The sequence below is a fragment of the Triturus cristatus genome, chromosome 11 (assembly GCF_964204655.1).
Source record: "Triturus cristatus chromosome 11, aTriCri1.1, whole genome shotgun sequence".
Classification (NCBI taxonomy): Eukaryota; Metazoa; Chordata; class Amphibia; order Caudata; family Salamandridae; genus Triturus; species Triturus cristatus.
Window position 1 is genome coordinate 1,065,006,821 of NC_140594.1, and position 12,993 is coordinate 1,065,019,813.

Consider the following 12,993-nt stretch of genomic DNA (forward strand, 5'->3'; position numbering starts at 1 on the left):
TAATAAAAGAGCTGGAGATAGGGTGCAACGAAGACAAAGAGGCCCCTCTGACGCCAACTCAAACTGACTGTATCATTGAAAGAACAGGAAACAGAGAAGTATCTTGTAAAGCTCCCTCAGTGTGATGCATTGAGCTCTGCCCAGGCCCCTAAAATCACAGGAGGGTTAGCAGACGCTGCACTTGAGGATGATTATCACAATTCTGAAGAACTGCTGAGACGAGTAAAACATCCAGTTCTAATAAAAGAGCCGGAGATAGGGTGCAACGAAGACAAAGAGGCCCCTATGATACCAACTCATCTGACTGCGTCATTGGAAGAACAGGAAACAGAGAAGTATCTTGTAACGCTCCCTCAGTGTGATGCATTGAGCTCTGCCCAGGCCACCGAAATCACAGGTGGGTTAGCAGACGCTGCACTTGAGGATGATTATCACAATTCTGTAGAACTGCTGAGACGAGTAAAACATCCAGTTCTAATAAAAGAGCCGGAGATAGGGTACAACGAAGACAAAGAGACCCCTATGACGCGAACTCAACTGACTGCGTCATTGGAAGAACAGGAAACAGAGAAGTATCTTGTAAAGTTCCTCAGTGCGATGCATTGAGCTCTGCCCAGGCCACCGAAATCACAGGAGGGTTAGCAGACGCTGCACTTGAGGATGATTATCACAATTCTGAAGAGCTGCTGAGACGAGTAAAACATCCAGTTCTAATAAAAGAGCCGGAGATAGGGTACAACGAAGACAAAGAGGCCCCTCTGACGCCAACTCAACTGACTGCATCATTGGAAGAACAGAAAACAGAGAAGTATCTTGTAAAGCTCCCTCAGTGCGATGGATTGAGCTCTGCCCAGGCCACCGAAATCACAGGAGGGTTAGCAGACTCTGCACTTGAGGATGATTATCACAATTCTGGAGAGCTGCTAAGACGAGTAAAACATCCAGTTCTAATAAAGGAGCCGGAGATAGGGTACAACGAAGACAAAGAGGCCCCTCTGACGCCAACTCAACTGACTGTATCATTGGAAGAACAGGAAACAGAGAAGTATCTTGTAAAGCTCCCTCAGTGCGATGCATTGAGCTCTGCCCAGGCCACCGAAATCACAGGAGGGTTAGCAGACTCTGCACTTGGGGATGATTATCACAATTCTGAAGAGCTGCTGAGACGAGTAAAACATCCAGTTCTAATAAAAGAGCCGGGTATAGGGTACAACGAAGACAAAGAGGCCCCTCTGACGCCAACTCAACTGACTGCATCATTGGAAGAACAGGAAACAGAGAAGTATCTTGTAACGGTCCCTCAGTGCGATGCATTGAGCTCTGCCCAGGCCACCGAAATCACAGGAGGGTTAGCAGACGCTGCACTTGAGGATGATTATCACAATTCTGGAGAGCTGCTGAGACGAGTAAAACATCCAGTTCTAATAAAAGAGCTGGAGATAGGGTTCAACGAAGACAAAGAGGCCCCTCTGACGCCAACTCAACTGACTGCGTCATTGGAAGAACAGGAAACAGAGAAGTATCTTGTAAAGCTCCCTCAGTGCGATGCATTGAGCTCTGCCCAGGCCCCTAAAATCACAGGAGGGTTAGCAGACTCTGCACTTGAGGATGATTATCACAATTCTGAAGAACTGCTGAATGACCCTCATCCGCACCTACCAACCCCCACAGACGCCAGCCGACGCACGCAGACATACAAATAGAAACCCACACCAACAACTCCTGACACACACAAACGCACCCAGGTATACAATTAAAGACACATTTACCCCAAACACACACACACACGTATACGACAGCAGCTCCGTACTCTGCTTTGCCCCTTTTTAATATATCTATGACAAGGATTTGCAGAATGTGACACACGATAGCGTGTAAAGTCGGAGGCCGCTAACCAATGAGAGAGCCGACTGGCGCGTGCTCCAGGCGTGAAGGCAGCGTGGTTGCAGGAAGCCCGGAGCATGCAGTACACGTGACGCCTTGTAAAGATAAGAAATTCATTTGTGACAGAAGCAAAGCAGACGAGCCAGTCTGGGTGGGCCGGTCCAAAAAGCGAAAGGGAGGCAGCCCAAACAGCTAATTTCCAATGGCAGCCCACCGTTCACCATAAATGGTGACGCCAGCCAATGGAAATAAGGGGCGGGGCTTCAAGCCCTTTTCTCAAACTCCTCGTTGACAATAAATCTCGCCGAGTGAGCAGCGCATGCGCTGCAACGCTAGGCGAGACCTAAAAACGAAAAGCCAAAGCCCCCTTGAAGCAATAAGTTAAGTGATCAGCATTAACCCAAGACCCCCATTCGGTTCAACTCTTGTAATTTCATAGAAACCTTTTACAGTGTATTCTTTGTATTACATGATATCAGATGGTATTACATAAGTAATACGCAATTTTAAACATGAAAGCCCTAATCTTAACAATACAGAGAAGATTAGCATGGCCCCTGCGCAAGGATGACACGCAAATTTGTGAGCGTTCCATATTTTTTTGTTTTGTCTCTGTGTCTACATTGTATCTCCATCTTTAGATGTGCATGTGCTGCTACTGGAGGATCTTTTAGTGCTGCTGCAGAAACAGGGTGAAAAACTTACTCTCAAGTGCTGCAGTAAAACAGCTCTTGGTTCATCCGCTACTAAACTGACTGTCAGCCCTGTTATAAAACTGAACTCTGTGCTTGTCCGTGCCGTGGCTACAGATGAGCGAGTCCTTTTCATCATTTCCACATCCGAGCTTGGACCTCAGATCTACGAGCTTGTGGCACTCACTTCTCTGGAGATAAACAGGTGGAACAATCTAATTGAAGAAGCAGTGAAAGGTGCAATGAGGAACTCCTGTAGACGGAAGCTGGAACTGGTCAATCACACGCCTCCTCCTGTCAGTGTGGTGCTGCAGAATTCTGTCGTCCTACCCATTGTCTCTGCTGAAAACTGCACTGTATCAGAAAAGGAAGAAGTTCCTCGAGATGATCACAATTCTGAAGAACTGCTGAGACGAGTTGCACATCCAGTTCTAATAAAAGAGCTGGAGATAGGGTGCAACGAAGACAAAGAGGCCCCTCTGACGCCAACTCAACTGACTGCATCATTGGAAGAACAGGAAACAAAGAAGTATCTTGTAAAGTTCCTCAGTGCGATGCATTGAGCTCTGCCCAGGCCACCGAAATCACAGGAGGGTTAGCAGACTCTGCACTTGAGGATGATTATCACAATTCTGAAGAGCTGCTGAGACGAGTAAAACATCCAGTTCTAATAAAAGAGCTGGAGATAGGGTACAACGAAGACAAAGAGACCCCTCTGACGCGAACTCAACTGACTGCGTCATTGGAAGAACAGGAAACAGAGAAGTATCTTGTAAAGTTCCTCAGTGCGATGCATTGAGCTCTGCCCAGGCCACCGAAATCACAGGAGGGTTAGCAGATGCTGCACTTAAGGATGATTATCAAAATTCTGAAGAGCTGCTGAGACGAGTAAAACATCCAGTTCTAATAAAAGAGCCGGAGATAGGGTACAACGAAGACAAAGAGGCCCCTCTGACGCCAACTCAACTGACTGCATCATTGGAAGAACAGAAAACAGAGAAGCATCTTGTAAAGCTCCCTCAGTGCGATGCATTGAGCTCTGCCCATCCCACCGAAATCACAGGAGGGTTAGCAGACTCTGCACTTGAGGATGATTATCACAATTCTGGAGAGCTGCTGAGACGAGTAAAACATCCAGTTCTAATAAAGGAGCCGGAGATAGGGTACAACGAAGACAAAGAGGCCCCTCTGACGCCAACTCAACTGACTGCATCATTGGAAGAACAGGAAACAGAGAAGTATCTTGTAACGGTCCCTCAGTGCGATGCATTGAGCTCTGCCCAGGCCACCGAAATCACAGGAGGGTTAGCAGACTCTGCACTTGAGGATGATTATCACAATTCTGAAGAACTGCTGAGCGCCCCTCATCCGCACCTACCGACCCCCACAGACGCCAGCCGACGCAAGCAGACACACAAATAGAAACCCACACCAACAACTCCTGACACACACAAACGCACCCAGGTATACAATTAAAGACACATTTACCCCAAACACACACACACACACGTATACGACAGCAGCTCCGTACTCTGCTTTGCCCCTTTTAAATATATCTATGACAAGGATTTGCAGAATGTGACACACGATAGCGTGTAAAGTCGGAGGTCGCTAACCAATGAGAGATCCGACTGGCGCGTGCTCCAGGCTCGTAGGCAGCGTGGTTGCAGGAAGCCCGGAGCATGCAATACACGTGACGCCTTGTAAAGATAAGAAATTCATTTGTGACAGAAGGAAAGCAGACGAGCCAGTCTGGGTGGGCCGGTCCAAAAAGCGAAAGGGAGGTAGCTCAAACAGCTAATTTCCAATGGCAGCCCACCTTTCACCATAAATGGTGACGCCAGCCAATGGAAATAAGGGGCGGGGCTTCAAGCCCTTTTCTGAAACTCCACGTTGACAAAAAATCTCGCCGAGTGCGCAGCGCATGCGCTGCAACACTAGGCGAGACCTAAAAACGAAAAGCCAAAGCCCCCTTGAAGCAATAAGTTAAGTGATCAGCATTAACCCAAGACCCCCATTCGGTTCAACTCTTGTAATTTCATAGAAACCTTTTACAGTGTATTCTTTGTATTACATGATATCAGATAGTATTACATAGGTAACACGCAATTTTAAACATGAAAGCCGTAATCTTAACAATACAGAGAAGATTAGCATGGCCCCTGCGCAAGGATGACATGCAAATTTGTGAGCGTTCCATATTTTTTTGTTTTGTCTCTGTGTCTACATTGTATCTCCATCTTTAGATGTGCATGTGCTGCTACTGTAGGATCTTTTAGTGCTGCTGCAGAAACAGGGTGAAAAACTTACTCTCAAGTGCTGCAGTAAAACAGCTCTTGGTTCATCCGCTACTAAACTGACTGTCAGCCCTGTTATAAAATTGAACTCTGTGCTTGTCCGTGCCGTGGCTACAGATGAGCGAGTCCTTTTCATCATTTCCACATCCGAGCTTGGACCTCAGATCTACGAGCTTGTGGCACTCACTTCTCTGGAGATAAACAGGTGGAACAATCTAATTGAAGAAGCAGTGAAAGGTGCAATGAGGAACTCCTGTAGACGGAAGCTGGAACTGGTCAATCACACGCCTCCTCCTGTCAGTGTGGTGCTGCAGAATTCTGTCGTCCTACCCATTATCTCTGCTGAAAACTGCACTGTATCAGAAAAGGAAGAAGTTCCTCGAGATGATCACAATTCTGAAGAACTGCTGAGACGAGTTGCACATCCAGTTCTAATAAAAGAGCTGGAGATAGGGTACAACGAAGACAAAGAGACCCCTCTGACGCGAACTCAACTGACTGCGTCATTGGAAGAACAGGAAACAGAGAAGTATCTTGTAAAGTTCCTCAGTGCGATGCATTGAGCTCTGCCCAGGCCCCTAAAATCACAGGAGGGTTAGCAGACTCTGCACTTGAGGATGATTATCACAATTCTGAAAAACTGCTGAGACGAGTAAAACATCCAGTTCTAATAAAAGAGCTGGAGATAGGGTACAACGAAGACAAAGAGACCCCTCTGACGCGAACTCAACTGACTGCGTCATTGAAAGAACAGGAAACAGAGAAGTATCTTCTAAAGTTCCTCAGTGCGATGCATTGAGCTCTGCCCAGGCCACCGAAATCACAGGAGGGTTAGCAGATGCTGCACTTGAGGATGATTATCAAAATTCTGAAGAGCTGCTGAGACGAGTAAAACATCCAGTTCTAATAAAAGAGCCGGAGATAGGGTACAACGAAGACAAAGAGGCCCCTCTGACGCCAACTCAACTGACTGCATCATTGGAAGAACAGAAAACAGAGAAGTATCTTGTAAAGCTCCCTCAGTGCGATGCATTGAGCTCTGCCCAGCCCACCGAAATCACAGGAGGGTTAGCAGACTCTGCACTTGAGGATGATTATCACAATTCTGGAGAGCTGCTGAGACGAGTAAAACATCCAGTTCTAATAAAGGAGCCGGAGATAGGGTACAACGAAGACAAAGAGGCCCCTCTGACGCCAACTCAACTGACTGCATCATTGGAAGAACAGGAAACAGAGAAGTATCTTGTAACGGTCCCTCAGTGCGATGCATTGAGCTCTGCCCAGGCCACCGAAATCACAGGAGGGTTAGCAGACGCTGCACTTGAGGATGATTATCACAATTCTGGAGAGCTGCTGAGATGAGTAAAACATCCAGTTCTAATAAAAGAGCTGGAGATAGGGTTCAACGAAGACAAAGAGGCCCCTCTGACGCCAACTCAACTGACTGCGTCATTGGAAGAACAGGAAACAGAGAAGTATCTTGTAACGGTCCCTCAGTGCGATGCATTGAGCTCTGCCCAGGCCCCTAAAATCACAGGAGGGTTAGCAGACTCTGCACTTGAGGATGATTATCACAATTCTGAAGAACTGCTGAGCGCCCCTCATCCGCACCTACCGACCCCCACAGACGCCAGCCGACGCACGCAGACACACAAATAGAAACCCACACCAACAACTCCTGACACACACAAACGCACCCAGGTATACAATTAAAGACACATTTACCCCAAACACACACACACACGTATACGACAGCAGCTCCATACTCTGCTTTGCCCCTTTTAAATATATCTATGACAAGGATTTGCAGAATGTGACACACGATAGCGTGTAAAGTCGGAGGTCGCTAACCAATGAGAGAGCCGACTGGCGCGTGCTCCAGGCTTGAACGCAGCGTGGTTGCAGGAAACCCGGAGCATGCAGTACACGTGACGCCTTGTAAAGATAAGAAATTCATTTGTGACAGAAGGAAAGCAGACGAGCCAGTCTGGGTGGGCCGGTCCAAAAAGCGAAAGGGAGGTAGCTCAAACAGCTAATTTCCAATGGCAGCCCACCGTTCACCATAAATGGTGACGCCAGCCAATGGAAATAAGGGGCGGGGCTTCAAGCCCTTTTCTCAAACTCCTCGTTGACAATAAATCTCGCCGAGTGCACAGCGCATGTGCTGCAACGCTAGGGGAGACCTAAAAACGAAAAGCCAAAGCCCCCTTGAAGCAATAAGTTAAGTGATCAGCATTAACCCAAGACCCCCATTCGGTTCAACTCTTGTAATTTCATAGAAACCTTTTACAGTGTATTCTTTGTATTACATGATATCATATGGTATTACATAAGTAACACGCAATTTTAAACATGAAAGCCGTAATCTTAACAATACAGAGAAGATTAGCATGGCCCCTGCGCAAGGATGACACGCAAATTTGTGAGCGTTCCATATTTTTTTGTTTTGTCTCTGTGTCTACATTGTATCTCCATCTTTAGATGTGCATGTGCTGCTACTGGAGGATCTTTTAGTGCTGCTGCAGAAACAGGGTGAAAAACTTACTCTCAAGTGCTGCAGTAAAACAGCTCTTGGTTCATCCGCTACTAAACTGACTGTCAGCCCTGTTATAAAACTGAACTCTGTGCTTGTCCGTGCCGTGGCTACACATGAGCGAGTCCTTTTCATCATTTCCACATCCGAGCTTGGACCTCAGATCTACGAGCTTGTGGCACTCACTTCTCTGGAGATAAACAGGTGGAACAATCTAATTGAAGAAGCAGTGAAAGGTGCAATGAGGAACTCCTGTAGACGGAAGCTGGAACTGGTCAATCACACGCCTCCTCCTGTCAGTGTGGTGCTGCAGAATTCTGTCGTCCTACCCATTATCTCTGCTGAAAACTGCACTGTATCAGAAAAGGAAGAAGTTCCTCGAGATGATCACAATTCTGAAGAACTGCTGAGACGAGTTGCACATCCAGTTCTAATAAAAGAGCTGGAGGTAGGGTGCAACGAAGACAAAGAGGCCCCTCTGACGTCAACTCAACTGACTGCATCATTGGAAGAACAGGAAACAGAGAAGTATCTTGTAAAGTTCCTCAGTGCGATGCATTGAGCTCTGCCCAAACCACCGAAATCACAGGAGGGTTAGCAGACTCTGCACTTGAGGATAATTATCACAATTCTGAAGAGCTGCTGAGACGAGTAAAACATCCAGTTCTAATAAAAGAGCTAGAGATAGGGTGCAACGAAGACAAAGAGGCCCCTCTGACGCCAACTCAACTGACTGTATCATTGAAAGAACAGGAAACAGAGAAGTATCTTGTAAAGCTCCCTCAGTGTGATGCATTGAGCTCTGCCCAGGCCCCTAAAATCACAGGAGGGTTAGCAGACGCTGCACTTGAGGATGATTATCACAATTCTGAAGAACTGCTGAGACGAGTAAAACATCCAGTTCTAATAAAAGAGCCGGAGATAGGGTGCAACGAAGACAAAGAGACCCCTATGATGCCAACTCAACTGACTGCGTCATTTGAAGAACAGGAAACAGAGAAGTATCTTGTAACGCTCCCTCAGTGTGATGCATTGAGCTCTGCCCAGGCCACCGAAATCACAGGTGGGTTAGCAGACGCTGCACTTGAGGATGATTATCACAATTCTGTAGAACTGCTGAGACGAGTAAAACATCCAGTTCTAATAAAAGAGCCGGAGATAGGGTACAACGAAGACAAAGAGACCCCTATGACGCGAACTCAACTGACTGCGTCATTGGAAGAACAGGAAACAGAGAAGTATCTTGTAAAGTTCCTCAGTGCGATGCATTGAGCTCTGCCCAGGCCCCTAAAATCACAGGAGGGTTAGCAGACTCCGCACTTGAGGATGATTATCACAAATCCTGAAGAACTGCTGAGACGAGTAAAACATCCAGTTCTAATAAAAGAGCTGGAGATAGGGTACAATGAAGACAAAGAGACCCCTCTGACGCCAACTCAACTGACTGCATCATTGGAAAAACAGAAAACAGAGAAGTATCTTGTAAAGCTCCCTCAGTGCGATGCATTGAGCTCTGCCCAGGCCACCGAAATCACAGGAGGGTTAGCAGATGCTGCACTTGAGGATGATTATCACAATTCTGGAGAGCTGCTGAGACGAGTAAAACATCCAGTTCTAATAAAAGAGCTGGAGATAGGGTTCAACGAAGACAAAGAGGCCCCTCTGACGCCAACTCAACTGACTGCGTCATTGGAAGAACAGGAAACAGAGAAGTATCTTGTAAAGCTCCCTCAGTGCGATGCATTGAGCTCTGCCCAGGCCCCTAAAATCACAGGAGGGTTAGCAGACTCTGCACTTGAGGATGATTATCACAATTCTGAAGAACTGCTGAACGCCCCTCATCCGCACCTACCGACCCCCACAGACGCCAGCCGACGCACGCAGACATACAAATAGAAACCCACACCAACAACTCCTGACACACACAAACGCACCCAGGTATACAATTAAAGACACATTTACCCCAAACACACACACACACGTATACGACAGCAGCTCCGTACTCTGCTTTGCCCCTTTTTAATATATCTATGACAAGGATTTGCAGAATGTGACACACGATAGCGTGTAAAGTTGGAGGCCGCTAACCAATGAGAGAGCCGACTGGCGCGTGCTCCAGGCGTGAAGGCAGCGTGGTTGCAGGAAGCCCGGAGCATGCAGTACACGTGACGCCTTGTAAAGATAAGAAATTCATTTGTGACAGAAGGAAAGCAGACGAGCCAGTCTGGGTGGGCCGGTCCAAAAAGCGAAAAGGAGGCAGCCCAAAACGCTAATTTCCAATGGCAGCCCACCGTTCACCATAAATGGTGACGCCAGCCAATGGAAATAAGGGGTGGGGCTTCAAGCCCTTTTCTCAAACTCCTCGTTGACAATAAATCTCGCCGAGTGAGCAGCGCATGCGTGGCAACGCTAGGCGAGACCTAAAAACGAAAAGCCAAAGCCCCCTTGAAGCAATAAGTTAAGTGATCAGCATTAACCCAAGACCCCCATTCGGTTCAACTCTTGTAATTTCATAGAAACCTTTTACAGTGTATTCTTTGTATTACATGATATCAGATGGTATTACATAAGTAACACGCAATTTTAAACATGAAAGCCCTAATCTTAACAATACAGAGAAGATTAGCATGGCCCCTGCGCAAGGATGACACGCAAATTTGTGAGCGTTCCATATTTTTTTGTTTTGTCTCTGTGTCTACATTGTATCTCCATCTTTAGATGTGCATGTGCTGCTACTGGAGGATCTTTTAGTGCTGCTGCAGAAACAGGGTGAAAAACTTACTCTCAAGTGCTGCAGTAAAACAGCTCTTGGTTCATCCGCTACTAAACTGACTGTCAGCCCTGTTATAAAACTGAACTCTGTGCTTGTCTGTGCCGTGGCTACAGATGAGCGAGTCTTTTTCATCATTTCCACATCCGAGCTTGGACCTCAGATCTACGAGCTTGTGGCACTCACTTCTCTGGAGATGAATAGGTGGAACAATCTAATTGAAGAAGCAGTGAAAGGTGCAATGAGGATCTCCTGTAGACGGAAGCTGGAACTGGTCAATCACACGCCTCCTCCTGTCAGTGTGGTGCTGCAGAATTCTGTCGTCCTACCCATTATCTCTGCTGAAAACTGCACTGTATCAGAAAAGGAAGAAGCTCCTCGAGATGATCACAATTCTGAAGAACTGCTGAGACGAGTTGCACATCCAGTTCTAATAAAAGAGCTGGAGATAGGGTGCAACGAAGACAAAGAGGCCCCTCTGACGTCAACTCAACTGACTGCATCATTGGAAGAACAGGAAACAGAGAAGTATCTTGTAAAGTTCCTCAGTGCGATGCATTGCGCTCTGCCCAGGCCACCGAAATCACAGGAGGGTTAGCAGACTCTGCACTTGAAGATGATTATCACAATTCTGAAGAGCTGCTGAGACGAGTAAAACATCCAGTTCTAATAAAAGAGCTGGAGATAGGGTGCAACGAAGACAAAGAGGCCCCTCTGACGCCAACTCAACTGATTGTATCATTGAAAGAACAGGAAACAGAGAAGTATCTTGTAAAGCTCCCTCAGTGTGATGCATTGAGCTCTGCCCAGGCCCCTAAAATCACAGGAGGGTTAGCAGACGCTGCACTTGAGGATGATTATCACAATTCTGAAGAACTGCTGAGACGAGTAAAACATCCAGTTCTAATAAAAGAGCTGGAGATAGGGTTCACCGAAGACAAAGAGGCCCCTCTGACGCGAACTCAACTGACGCGAACTCAACTGACTGCGTCATTGGAAGAACAGGAAACAGAGAAGTATCTTGTAAAGTTCCTCAGTGCGATGCATTGAGCTCTGCCCAGGCCACCGAAATCACAGGAGGGTTAGCAGACGCTGCACTTGAGGATGATTATCACAATTCTGAAGAACTGCTGAGACGAGTAAAACATCCAGTTCTAATAAAAGAGCCGGAGATAGGGTAAAACGAAGACAAAGAGACCCCTCTGACGCGAACTCAAGTGACTGCGTCATTGGAAGAACAGGAAACAGAGAAGTATCTTGTAAAGTTCCTCAGTGCGATGCATTGAGCTCTGCCCAGGCTCCTAAAATCACAGGAGGGTTAGCAGACTCTGCACTTGAGGATGATTATCACAATTCTGAAGAACTGCTGAGACGAGTAAAACATCCAGTTCTAATAAAAGAGCCGGAGATAGGGTACAACGAAGACAAAGAGGCCCCTCTGACGCCAACTCAACTGACTGCATCATTAGAAGAACAGAAAACAGAGAAGTATCTTGTAAAGCTCCCTCAGTGCGATGCATTGAGCTCTGCCCAGGCCACCGAAATCACAGGAGGGTTAGCAGACTCTGCACTTGAGGATGATTATCACAGTTCTGGAGAGCTGCTGAGACGAGTAAAACATCCAGTTCTAATAAAGGAGCCGGAGATAGGGTACAACGAAGACAAAGAGGCCCCTCTGACGCCAACTCAACTGACTGTATCATTGGAAGAACAGGAAACAGAGAAGTATCTTGTAAAGCTCCCTCAGTGCGATGCATTGAGCTCTGCCCAGGCTACCGAAATCACAGGAGGGTTAGCAGACTCTGCACTTGGGGATGATTATCACAATTCTGAAGAGCTGCTGAGACGAGTAAAACATCCAGTTCTAATAAAAGAGCCGGGTATAGGGTACAACGAAGACAAAGAGGCCCCTCTGACGCCAACTCAACTGACTGCATCATTGGAAGAACAGGAAACAGAGAAGTATCTTGTAACGGTCCCTCAGTGCGATGCATTGAGCTCTGCCCAGGCCACCGAAATCACAGGAGGGTTAGCAGACGCTGCACTTGAGGATGAATATCACAATTCTGGAGAGCTGCTGAGACGAGTAAAACATCCAGTTCTAATAAAAGAGCTGGAGATAGGGTTCAACGAAGACAAAGAGGCCCCTCTGACGCCAACTCAACTGACTGCGTCACTGGAAGAACAGGAAACAGAGAAGTATCTTGTAAAGCTCCCTCAGTGCGATGCATTGAGCTCTGCCCAGGCCCCTAAAATCACAGGAGGGTTAGCAGACTCTGCACTTGGGGATGATTATCACAATTCTGAAGAGCTGCAGAGGCCCCTCTGACGCCAACTCAACTGACTGCATCATTGGAAGTACAGGAAACAGAGAAGTATCTTGTAACGGTCCCTCAGTGCGATGCATTGAGCTCTGCCCAGGCCACCGAAATCACAGGAGGGTTAGCAGACGCTGCACTTTAGGATGATTATCACAATTCTGGAGAGCTGCTGAGACGAGTAAAACATCCAGTTCTAATAAAAGAGCTGGAGATAGGGTACAACGAAGACAAAGAGACCCCTCTGACGCGAACTCAACTGACTGCATCATTGGAAGAACAGGAAACAGAGAAGTATCTTGTAAAGTTCCTCAGTGCGATGCATTGAGCTCTGCCCAGGCCCCTAAAATCACAGGAGGGTTAGCAGACTCTGCACTTGAGGATGATTATCACAATTCTGAAGAACTGCTGAGACGAGTAAAACATCCAGTTCTAATAAAAGAGCTGGAGATAGGGTACAACGAAGACAAAGAGACCCCTCTGACGCGAACTCAAGTGA

The 12,993-nt window shown here is 47.0% G+C and overlaps 1 protein-coding gene and 4 pseudogenes across 2 annotated transcripts in view; all 5 read left to right on the plus strand.

Annotated features, from left to right (window-relative positions):
* The window catches only part of GNB4 (G protein subunit beta 4), a 684,865-nt gene that overhangs the window by 135,053 nt on the left and 536,819 nt on the right, over positions 1-12,993 (plus strand). The window lies entirely within an intron of this gene.
* On the plus strand, positions 2,388-2,485 carry LOC146785998 (U6 spliceosomal RNA; annotated as a pseudogene).
* Positions 4,685-4,782, plus strand: LOC146785999 (U6 spliceosomal RNA; annotated as a pseudogene).
* Positions 7,217-7,314, plus strand: LOC146786000 (U6 spliceosomal RNA; annotated as a pseudogene).
* On the plus strand, positions 9,987-10,084 carry LOC146786001 (U6 spliceosomal RNA; annotated as a pseudogene).